Genomic DNA, 13777 nt, shown 5'->3' with positions numbered 1-13777 from the left:
CAAAACTGAACTTCAAAACTGTTTACAGCTTTATCAATACTGAAAATTACTCGGAAAATATAAATATTGGAAATCCTTTTGTTTTTCTGAAAACATTCTATCTACCGAAAGGTGTTATACAGCACAAATTGAAAGCCAGAGATTTGCAAAATATGAAAACTTTTTTTTCGTAAACATTAACATGATTTTTTCGTAAACATTAACATGAAACGCGTAGAAACCCCAATTATCTCTGCTTGTTAGTTTTGCACTTTTCTTTTATGTAAAGTTACAGCATTTCACTTCGAACAGATACTTTCGTGTATGGGATGTCACCTTCAATAATTATATAACATTTTTGGCGTTCCTTTGGGAAGTTTTGAACTACGGTTTCAAATGACACAAAAGGAAGAGGTCATGGTTGTAGTTGGCCTTCCTAAAGGATCTAAAGACCGAAAATTAGAAATAGTGAATGAGCATTGTAACCAAGTAACTCCCTGAACAGAATAGGTGAATCCACAGCTATCATCTATCACCTTGGTAGAATGGTAAGCAGATTTCTATCTCACAATAAGTTGACTATGAGTCCAAAGAGAAAATCCCTTTAGGCTCACTGCTACCCCTCCAACAAAAACATCAAATGGTAGTAACGTTAGAAATCAAGATTTAAGCAACAAAAAAAACAAGGAAATCATTGAACACAACGTTTGTAACACTTTGAGTTTGAACAACTTTAAATCTTTCAGTTAGAAAAGCAACATCAAACGAAATAATTGACCCTATGATTACAACTTAGTTTTGTTTATTTCGTTAAGGCCCGCCATGACGTTGATTCGTAACCTAAGGGTCGCGGGTTTGAATCCCAGTCACACCAAACATGGTCGTTCTTTCAGCCGTGAAGGCTATATAATGTTACAATTAATCCCACTATTCGTTGATAAAAGAGTAGTCCAAGAGTTGGCGATGGGTGGTAATGACTAGCTGCCTTCCCTCTAGTCTTACACTGTTAAATTAGAAACGTATAACACAGATTGCCCTCGTGTAGCTGTGCGCAAAACTCAAAAACAAACAATTTGTTAATTGTTTACTGAAACATCTTTTTCATGAGAAAAAACCAACAATTATTTATTGTTCTAACTTTTTTATTTCTAATCAAAACGTCAACTCTTAGTTTAAAATCACTGATATTTCGTAAGTAAAAAGAAAACCTAACTAAACTGGTTTTAATATAGTGGATAATTTTGCAATCTTGCAATAAATAAATCTCTTATTGCAGGTAGAAAATTCTTAGAAATGGTGAATTTTGCTGTGAACAAACGCTTCCTTCTATATAAATACAATAGCTAGTACAAGTGATGCGTTAATGTAACAGAATTCAAACACATGTCTTAAAACTAATAAGTTCCGACAGTTTTAGCAAGGAAAGGTTTTACTTCTAGTCACGTGACAGGCAAAATTTTAACGATCATGAATAATTATACTGTAATTGCCAAGACTTGAGATATGACAGATTTAACCATCATACAGTAAGCATCATGTCGTGAGGTATGACTGAGTTAACAATTATACATCAAATAAAATAATCCCACACAAGAATCCTGATCAAATATTTGTAGTTTCCCGAACAATAAGCGTCAATCACAGCAAACCAACAACATTTATTATCTCTTGGCGCGGGTTCCACCGTCACACCAAATATGCTCGCCCTTTGAGACGTGGGAGCGTTATAATTGACTGTCAATCCCATTATTCGTTGGTAAAAGAGTAGCCCAAGAGTTGGCGGTGGGCAGTGATGTCTAGCTGTCTTTCCTCTTGTCTTACACTGCTAAATTAGGGAAGGCTAGTGCAAATAGCCCTCGTGCAGCTTTGTGCGAAATTCAAAAACAAACAAACCACACAACTAGTAAACTAGCACTGTAAAAGAAGTATGCTAACCATGAAATAAAAAACAACTTTAATGTATTGTTAATAGTTTATTATTTTCAACTGAACTTTATATCTAATTTCTGTTTGTATTTAAATATCATAACTGTATTTCTGAGGTCATCGCTGTATTTAACAGCACACACACACAAATATCGAATAACGTTCGACAAAGTTAACGATTCGTTTTAAATATCGAGATTTACTTTTGCTGGTAAAATAAAGTCAGGTGAACAAATTAAGTTGTCTCTATGATTTAAGTAAATGTACTATAATTATAGCTCATTAAGGAATACTTTCAAAGTAATTATTCTTGCGTCACATACAACAAACAGACTAGAAAGTAATCACTAATAATGAGGCTATATTAAGAATCGTCGAGGACAGTAATTAGTACCTTTTGATGTTGTTCAGGTAAAGATTAAGGCTCTTAGAACTTTTATATAGAGCATTATATGCTAACCTTATATTGTAAAGGTCATAGCTTTTGTATCAAATCCTTATTTGTACACAGTTTAACTGAACCCGAATAATCAAAAATTCACTACAATAATCTATAAACCTGCAGAACCTTATGCAAATAACAATAGTTATAGCAGAAACCCAAGTAATCCAGGCGTTATTAATGAAAACTTAGAAACCTTTTAGAATTAAAAATTGCCAAACAGGATTCCGAGTTAACGCTGAAAATATTGAAAACTTACTCTATGATATTCTATGCTTGTGGTTTCCAATCTGAAAGTGATAAACTACAGAGAAGACAGCTAGTCAACGCCACCTATTACCAAACCTTGGAACTACTGTAACCAACTAATCGGATTCCACAATCACATTATCGCACCTTGACGTCTGAAAGGGCGAGTTTGTTCAAAACAGAATTCGAACCCGTAACCGGTAAATGAGAAGTTGAACATCTTAATTTCAAGGCCCCCTAGCTACGTAATGTTTTTCATTTGATATTCTGATGTGCCATGCTTTCACTTAAACTATAATAGTTTTCAGTGACCAAAGTTATCTTGAAGGACCCTAAAGTATCGCAAATACGGGAGAAATTTAGAAAGCTTATAATGTCGCAGACTATTGCTCGAGGTTTAAATGATAAAAAGAAATTTATTTTGTCTATGTATCATAAAACAGTTTTATAACGTGTTCTGTCAATCAAGACATTTGGAACTCTTTGCTAAATTGCAGCTCTTAATAAGTTTATATGCAAAAACGGCTCGTTTGGGCTGAGAAAACACTTTACATAGAAGAGCGAACAACGTTTCGACCTTCTTCGGTCATCGTCAGGTTCACAAAGAAAGAGGTAACTGACCGGAAGCTGACCACATGTTTGAAAGGGGTTGTGTAACTGTGTGTCGAAATGTAGAGGGCGGTATTAGATGTTTGAATATATAATTTTATTTATTATATTAATTTTATTATATTATATTATATTATTTTGTCTCTACGACAGAGACAAAAAGATCTGCCACAACAAAAAACTAGAAAAACTAAGATGCAAACAACAGAAAAGACACCAAAACGACAAACCGTTGACTAACCTCATAATTAACAGATCCGACCGTCAATTAAACACAGACGAGATACATCTACTTAACAAAGGACTCAACTTCGCTATAGCACCTAGGTACATTCCAACCATAGAAATCAAAACATGTTTAGAAGACCTAGCCAGGAGACTTGTGATACTTTCTACAGAGAACAAAAAACAAGGAAACAACCAAAAAACAACCAACAGAAAGAAGACAACTTAGATAATTTTATTGACATCCAACAGCCAACCTTCCCAGGTAAAATTACAAATTTATATTTTCCAGAAACACCTAAAAAACAACATCTTAAACGATTTTTTCAAAGAATTTTCTCACAAAACCATCAACATAATTTCACAAAACAGAAAACTGAAAAACAACCTTACAAAAAGAGACATTAATTGCATAAAAAACCTAAAACAAGACAAAAACATAAAAATTCTAAAAGCAGATAAAGGTAACGCTATAGTCATAATGAACACGAATGAATACATCCAAAATGAATAACATCCTATCAGACACGAACAAATTTAAACCAATACACACAAATCCAACAAAGACACACGAGACGCAACTGAACAAATTACTACTACAAATGAAAAAAGCCAACACAATTTCACAAACACTTTATTCCTACCTACGTAAAACCGACTCACGCACACCGCAAATATACGGCATCCCCAAACCTCATAAACCAGATTGTCTATTACGACCAATAATGTCCACATATGAATCGTTTAATTACAACCTTGGTAAATACATAGCATGGGCATTCTCCAAATATGTAACATCAGCCAGCTCATTTATCAAAGACTCTTTTAATTTCAAGTCTAATCTAAATCAACTTAATCATAAAGCCTTAATGGCCAGTTTCGATGTTATATCCCTCTTTACAGAAGTTCCAACCACTGAAGCCTGCAAGATAGCCTTAGAACTCTATATCCGAGACCCTAACCCAACTATAGAAATTCCCAGTAACCAGTTAGCAACCCTCATAGAATTCACCACGATAAAGACAAACTTCATGTTCAACGACAAAAACTATATACAAACAAACGGCCTAAGCATGGGCAACCCAGTATCACCAGTTCTAGCCAATATTTTTATGATACAAGTTGAAACACAAGCAATTAACACAGCATTACAACCACCACTATACTGGTATAGATATGTAGATGACACGGTAGCGGGATTCAAATCTACAGAACACATACTTAATTTTTTCAATCACATTAACTCTATACATCCCAACATCAACTTCACATGTGAACAGGAAGAAAACAATCAAATATCATTTCTTAACCTCAAAATTACAAGAACTGATACACAATTTCAAACAGAAATCCACCGAAAAATCACCCATACTGGACTATACATTCCTTGGGACTCAGCACATGAAACAAAACAAAACTCAACATACTAAGAAACCAAATAAACACAGCCATAAAACTATGCTCACCAGATAAAATTAACGATGAATTAGACAAAATAAAACAATACTTCACCAACATCAATAAGTTTCCTCCACAAACCGTAGAAAACATTATACGCACACACCTAGACAGAAAGCAAAATCAACCAACTAAAGTAAATACAGCTCACGAATCAAAAAACCACGAAACCATATACTGCTGTATACCATATATTCCCGACATCAGCAAACAAATAACCAACATTTGGCAAAAATTAGTCACAAAATATGACATTCCAATTAATACCAAATTTATTCAAAAACCCGGCACAAAACTGAGGTCTATACTATGTAAAAACTACACTGACAAACACCACACCAACATTATTTATAAAATACAATGTGATAACTGCCACGACTTCTATATTGAGAAACAAGTAGAAAATGGAAACCAGATTCAAAGAACATAAAAGTCACCTTCACACGTTTTCGAACACTGCAAGTCAAATAAACACAACATAACCATAGAAAACACTCAAATACTAAATAAAGAAACAAACATAAACAAACGTAAAATTAAAGAAGCCTTACTTATACAACAACTTAAACCCAAAATAAACCAATATAAAGGAACGCCTTTATACCTATATTAATATAATAAATAAAATTATATATTCAAACATCTAATACCGCCCTCTACATTTCGACACACAGTTACACAACCCCTTTCAAACATGTGGTCAGCTTCCGGTCAGTTACCTCTTTCTTTGTGAACCTGACGATGACCGAAGAAGGTCGAAACGTTGTTCGCTCTTCTATGTAAAGTGTTTTCTCAGCCCAAACGAGCCGTTTTTGCATATAAATTTCTCAACAAGTGGGTTTCTCGTCATCACTGAGCTCTTAATAAGTGTTGTACTGAATGATGACCTGTCGTTAATACGTCGATAATTTTGCATATCCAATAAACGAATTTAATGCTGCCGGAACAATGTGTTAAGATCACTCAAAGGTTGCTAAAAATATTTTGTAGAATACAAAGCTTTCTGTATCCATCTCTACATCTGATTGTATGGGGCAGGCCTCCATTTTCAACAATATTACTACTATTATTGGCTACGCGTACTTGGTGGAATAGCCAGCTCATAATCATTATACTACAATAGAACTCTTGCTTATATGATATTGAAAAGAGATTTTAATTACGTGGTGTTCAGCCACCAATTTCGCGATATTTATATCCTGAGTGCATGTAGATTTTCTTCATTCTCAAGATACAGATATGATGTTATGAATATGTCACACGCGGATCTAATGTAATGGCGCCACGGGTAATTAAAAATAATATTTCTACTTACAAAAGAGTAGAACTGATCTTCAAAAAATAGCTTTTAGAATAAATATATAAATCTACAAATATCATCACGGATTACTTGAAACTCGCTGTGGCAAAGAATGTGAAGGTTTTAAATTAAAAAACAAACGTTATTTACTTTTATTACATAAGTACAAATACCTGAACCTTCTTGTAACATTAAACTTTCTTAAGAATACACGTGTGTCAATTGTGACAGTTTACAAACAGCCTAATACACTTGCAAAAAAGAAATTACATGTAGCTTTGAATAAAACTATGATTTTGTATTAGATAAGACCAAGCAATTATTTAGTAGAGGTTTACAGGGAAAACCTGAAATAAAGTTACTGACGTAAATAAATTCATTGGTTATAAATTATTTCGAAATAGCAAAAAATAATAATAATCATCTATTAGCCAATCGTTTCGTATTTAAAATAACAAAAGTGGTGGATATGAAATACACTGCTACGTAACAGAATCAAAGTGAAGACTGATCGAAACATTGAATACAAAGGACAATTTCAGCTCTGCTGTCACAGACCTGCAGAGAAGGCTTATCTTGCGGATTTATTCCACCAGTAATCAATCATTGTAAATTCCCCGTCAGCAGATACTGGTTCCGGAAAATAATATATCGTTTATACCGAACAGTGATATAGATTATTGTATTTTATATTTTGACAGAATACGCTAATATCTTTGTATATTACCCCATGCATCTAACACATTTAACTTTGGAATGGTTCTTGGTCATTGAATTTCTATCTCTTGTTTGCCTTTGTACTACAGTTTTTGACTTCTCAACTTTGGTCCTTGTTTTTAAATCACGATACGAAAGGGACACTGAGATCGTAATCATTTTCCTTATCATAGCATTATTTTGATAACTATAAACAATGGTGCAAGAAAGTTTACAAAAATGTTTAAGAAAGGAAACCATCTTGAACAAATAAAATTAACATGTTTGCAAATCTTATGATCCAATGTAACATAAGCAACAGAAACATACGTTTTAATGAATTTCGTGTTTTTCTTATTAATAACAAAGATATACAATGGCTTATCTGTAGCGTTCCCACCACGGATATCGAAACCCGTTTTTTAGGATTATAGGCCTTCAAACTTACCGCTAAGCCATTGAGTAGAAGAAATTAAATTACACTTATGAAGTTTAATGATAAATTACGACGCTAATTTAGTACAGAAAATTGTTGAAAATTTCTCTTTCAATTATGATAATTCAATATTAATAAATTATTTTTACATTAACTAATTTAAATATATTTTGTTTCTTGTCAATTATTTTAGGAAAAAAGACGTTTTTCCTTCTAATTACTAGTATTCAAATTACTTAAGTTTAAATATTGTAATGAAACATTGCGACGACAAAAATTTGTAAAAAACAAAAACGTACACGTTTTCATCCTTTAAAAAAAATCGTTTCCATAACCTCGAAGTAATATATCCCTAAATCGTAATAGTTAAAAATATTGATTACCTCTCATTATTTTGGGAATCACTGTATTTTTCAAATCAATCTAACAAAAAAGAGACATTGTATTACCAGAAAAGTTATAGACAACTTAAAAATGCACTGAAACTATTGCTGTATTTCATACAACTCTCAAGCAATGGTTGAGAACAATGGCATGCACCAGCCTGAGAATGATTATTCAACTTCCTTTTTATTAAAGTATCAACTGAACATTCGAAACTGCGATGAAAAATAAGAAACCATTTTGAAGAATTATTCGTTCCTCTCTTTTTCAAACTTCATTCTTTTGATAATTATGACTGATGTGCATGTCGTGTTTTCTGACAAACATTGGAGAGTGACAAATCTTACTTCTCTTTCGTCATTTCCCAAAGGAAGTTTCTCCATTTCTAGTTTAATTTTACTCGAACGATTCATGCATGATTTAGCTAAAGCGGTTTCTCTTAGTCCTTCACAAGAGTCATATGTTTGAGTCTTTAGACTTAATAACAGAAAATATATTCTGCTGACAATGGTAAATTATATATAGAAAAACTACCAAACATCACAATAGTTACAAGAGTGCTGTCAAATAACCTCTACTAAGTCAAGGGAAAATTAATTAATTTAAGCTCAAGCAAAATTGTATATCTTGACAAAACAATATCCATCATTTATATTATAGCAAAGCTTTACAATATATTTAATTAACAAATTATTTCTGCAAGATTTATCCAGTCGAATACTTAAGGGGAGATATTACAACGTTGTTTTATGCAGAAATATACAAAGCTATGTATCTGCGCTGGCTGTCCCTAATTTACAACTCAAGGACTAAAGGAAATGAAAGTTATTAACACCATCAGCCACCAACTCTTGGTTTATTCTTATCCAAATAGAGGGATTTGATTCTTTCTCCTATAATGCACCCAAAGTGTAAATTATAGTTTGGTAGGATATTGAGTACATTACGTCAACAGCTTTGATGATATATATTACAAATCATGGCTCCAAATTAAGTTTTTTATCTAAATTTAGACACATTCACAACAAAAAATACATAAAAGAAACCGAAGTTGCAACAAGGAAGACATGCAAGAAACCAGTGTGAAAACAAGGAATACGTACAAGAAACCAGTGTGAAAACAAGGAATACGTACAAGAAACCAGTGTCAAAACAATGAATACGTACAAAACCAGTGTCAAAACAAGGAATACGTACAAGAAACCTATATCAAAACAAATATTGTATACAAAAATCTGATGTTGCCATAAAAGATACCAGTAGAAACCGATGTATTTTCGGAAGATTTCGGTTCGTGGATCAAACAAAAATAGCATAACTTTCTTGAACATTATCATTATGCCAATGTATTGATGTATTAAATGTTCTGTTTTGTTTAAAGATGTTCGATCCTATAACATTGTTCTACAAATCTATTAGACTTCGTACTGTAAACTAATAATATTATAAAAATATGGGTAATGTTTTAGTTTTAGTAGCAGAAAGGATAATAATTTATAATTATTAGCACAATGACACGTGTATGTCCTTATAAATTCAAACATTTTAAACAGATTATTTTACTTGTCCTATCAACATTTATTGTTGCTGCTCGATTTGTAACATATTAAAATATGTAATTCTAATGCTTTGGCCCGGCATGGCCAAGCGCTTAAGGCGTGCGACTCGTAATCCGACGGTCGCGGTTTCGCGCCCGCGTCGCGCTAAACATGCTCGCCCTCCCAGCCGTAGGGGCGTTATAATGTGACGATCATTCCCACTATTCGTTGGTAAAAGAGTAGCCTAAGAGTTGACGGTGGGTGGTGATGACTGGCTGCCTTCCCTCTAGTCTTACACTACTAAATTAGGGACGGCTCGGTGCAGCGGGCTAACAACCTACTCACTTAAATACCTGTTGAAGAATCCGCAAGCGATTGCGGCCCTATGTTCCTTGATGGAATCTAATGGTGAATGAATTGTAATGCTTTGTCTTTCAACAATATATTAAAATGTTTGTTTTCCTGTAGCAAAGCCACATCGGACCCACAGAGGGGAATCAAACTCCAGATTTTATACATTAAAATAATAGCATGTAAAAATCACTCTTTATAAATTTTAAAATTCGAAAGATTAAGAATGGCAAAATCACTAGTGATTACAAAATCTCCTATTCATAGACACCTTTTAAAATGTGAGTAAATCGTTATGTACTCTTACATGTATATTAATCTATCATGAAAGTTAACCCTAATACTCGTCTTCCAATTTCTCGTATATGATTAGATTTTCAACAACTCATCTTTTACACATCTGACCTAACAACGCATCATTTTTGACATAAACATAATAACTAATTGCAGCGTGTGTTTTGTTATAGAAAAGCCACATCAAACCATATACTGTTTCCACCTAGGAGAATCGAACCCCTGATTTTAGCGTTGTAAATCCGAAGACTTACCGCTTTCCCAGTTGGGGACTTGTAAATACATAAAACAGAGAAAAGTAATTAGGCACAAGGGAACAATGTTTATAACAGTTTTTATAACACTTACTATCACAGGAGCTATTAGCATTAAGCTCTTAAAAGAAGGTAACCTTGTTAAACTTTGGAAATTTCAAACATTAACCAATGATTATTTTCAACGTATTGCCAAACAACTTAGTCCATTACGTAAGTTTAGTATGTTTCCGTTTCCTTTATATCTTATCAATAGAGACAGCAATAAAATAGGAAATGTATATGGAAATAATGATTCCTTAGTTTGATATCTGTTTCTACTTAAAAACACAGTAGCAATTTATCTAGACTATATTTATTGTCACAGCGACAGATATTACTAATATACATTAATTACACGTATTTGCATAAATACACCAACAATTTATCTCCAGTTACAAAAGAAACAAAATTCTTTATTGTATAAAGCCATAAAACTTTTACCATTGTATTATTTCAAAGAATATTCATGTTATTTCTAATACGTAACTCAAATTACTCTACCCTACGTATCTTAAACAAACAAAATTTCAGGTTATGAAAACACTTTTTATGCTTTAAGTGAATACAGTAAATACAGAAAAATTACAGACGGCAAAAAATTAGAATATAGTTGTAAGCTAATTGAGGCCTCAGGTAGTTACATTAAGGTTTGAATTTAAATATGTGCTAATAACTATATCATAGAATAGCTCTAGTAGTAAGAAACAAGGAAACAGATATAAAATATCTAACCTTTTGTTTACGACACAAGTGAAAATTTTCTGCTCTCTTTATACATGGCTGACATAAAAAATACATAATTGTGTCTTATAATATATATATAATATATATGTTTGGAATATGTGACAGTTAATTTACAAATATAACTTCACTACAGTACAATGATATCGGAATTCAACCAGTAATGTAAAAAATAAATGAACCAGAAATACCATTTGATAACCAACGTGCACTTAAATAACTATTGCACTTGTAGTTTTCTTTCAACGTTAATATCTTCTTGTTTACTGGACCTGCAAAACACAGATACTAAGTTGAAAACGATTCTTCAAATTTTGCTCTTTTCTTCGCCTTAAAAAAACAACAACATAATAATAATGCCTCCAGTAGCTCAGCGATGATTGTGAAGGTTTATGAGGTTTGAATATCGGTGGTCGACACTTAACAGATGATATAGTTTAGCGTTTAATAACGAACCAACTAACTGACTTCCAAAGTAATATTACGGTCATTATTCGCAGTATTACTTATCTTTTAACATTAGCTTATTTAATTCTCTTGTTACTTTTAAAGTATGGTTTTAACGTTTAAAACCAAAAAGTTAAACTTATCTTTTTGTCAGTAAAGCTTAATGGAATTATTGAACTACCATTATTATAAAAAAAAAAAAATCAAAAATACTCTATGAACGATATTATTACTTTCAAGAACTATTTTCCACATTATTTTAAGTTATACAAATTCCGTAATTTAAAACAAATAACAAGCCATTTGTAAAGTATTTGTTTTAAATAAAATAAAGGTTTTTTTACAACTTCGTTGTTTTTACTTCTGTATTTTACTTCTTCCAGACAATTGTTGCTTCATATTAGTGATGATTGACATCACTTCATTAAATTTATCAGGACTTTCTTTGTTCAATTCTAGCTACCTTGGTGACGTTTGAAAATAGAAATGGTCCTCCAGCATTCTGTTTACCTAAGAAATAGAAATGGTCCTCCAGCATTCTGTTTACCTAAGAAATAGAAATGGTCCTCCAGCATTCTGTTTACCTAAGAAATAGAAATGGTCCTCCAGCATTCTGTTTACCTAAGAAATAGAAATGGTCCTCCAGCATTCTGTTTACCTAAGAAATAGAAATGGTCCTCCAGCATTCTGTTTACCTAAGAAATAGAAATGGTCCTCCAGCATTCTGTTTACCTAAGAAATAGAAATGGTCCTCCAGCATTCTGTTTACCTAAGAAATAGAAATGGTCCTCCAGCATTCTGTTTACCTAAGAAATAGAAATGGTCCTCCAGCATTCTGTTTACCTAAGCTCACAAACTTCTTTTTCAATAAGAAAATGAGTCCGTCAGAAACTTCTGATTTCACTTTTATGACAAAACAAGTTGAGTTCTGCTATATCTAAAGCCTGGATGCATGTTAAGAAGAAGTCGTTGGAATGGAAGAATTGGATTGGAACTGGACGTTATAGAAGACAAGCCCTCCGGTGTTACGTTCCACTGCTTTTAACAGCTCGTATGCCGAACACAACACACATTTAGAGAATTCGTCTTCGAAATGGATATTGAGAGATTGGAATCCAACTATTTTTATACTTTCTTTTTCTCTACAAGCTCTTAAGTCAGCCACTAGCTTCAAACATATGTCATTCAAAACAGATATAGTCTTATAAGTATTTGCACATCTCTTGTGATATCAGAAGGATCAGGTATCTTTATTTCATCAGGCTACTAACCAGGTGGATTTGGTTATAATCACAGTACATGAAAACTTTATAAAACGAAATTTTTCAGTGGTAATTATGCTTTAAAAATAAATTAATTTAAACTTATATATATATATATATAAACTATGTGCATATATGTTTACAGATTCAACATACTATGTACAACATGTATTTATTTGAAAGCCTATTCATCGTTGTCGTCGGATACTTAAGTTTCTATTTGAAGTTTTTAATACAGGAAAAAGCTTGTTCGAAAATCTTGTATATTTCCGACCAAATACAGCTTTTCTAAGCCTCGTCTACTTACAGTGATAAATAATGGGGAAATAAACATATATTGCTTAAGTAGTTTGTTTCAAAAGTTGTTCTGAACCATGTGAAGCTTTTTAAGTTCGCAAACAATGATGTTATATTACCATCTACACCTTCAGAAGAAGTTGTTATACGTCATTAAATACAAAATCGCCAGTTTAATTAAGTGTATAAACCAAGCGAATCGCAAAAGTAATAAAATATACGAAAGTTGCAGTTTTTTCTTTGCAGGGTAATGTAAGGTTTTTCAATATTAAGTAAATTTATTGTAATTAAGTAAATTAAGTGTTAATTGTTCAGAGTGTACCCAAATATATATCGTAAAGGGCGTAAGATTGAAAATAGCCAGGAAAACAGTGAAATGGTAAGTTGAAAATAGCTAGGAAAACAGTGAAACGGGAAGTTGAAAATAGCTAGGAAAACAGTAAAACGGTATCTTTCAAACAAGTTAACATAAAAAACGATGTCCCTTGATCAATTATTTCATTCAATGTTCCAGTTAAATACGAACAACAGCTAAGCCTGAACCTTAAATTTTAAGCATGTTTATTATTGAACAAAAAGATAAATGACTGTGGGATTTTGTAAATTAACAAACGATTTTCACCGTCAGTCAACTTGAAACATACTGGATCACCTTGCATGAATCAGTCAACGTGAAACATACTGTATGTCAACTGGATTACCTTACACGAATCAGTCAACTTGAAACCCTTACACGAGTTAAAACTTTCTTGCAAGTTACATATCTAACAACAGCTTGTAAGATTCATTAAATGCTGCATACGAAGAATAATACTAATTAGAAATTATTAAATTCGTTAAAACAAGA

The sequence above is a fragment of the Tachypleus tridentatus genome, chromosome 7 (assembly GCF_004210375.1).
Source record: "Tachypleus tridentatus isolate NWPU-2018 chromosome 7, ASM421037v1, whole genome shotgun sequence".
NCBI lineage: Eukaryota > Metazoa > Arthropoda > Merostomata > Xiphosura > Limulidae > Tachypleus > Tachypleus tridentatus.
This window is presented reverse-complemented; position numbering follows the sequence as displayed.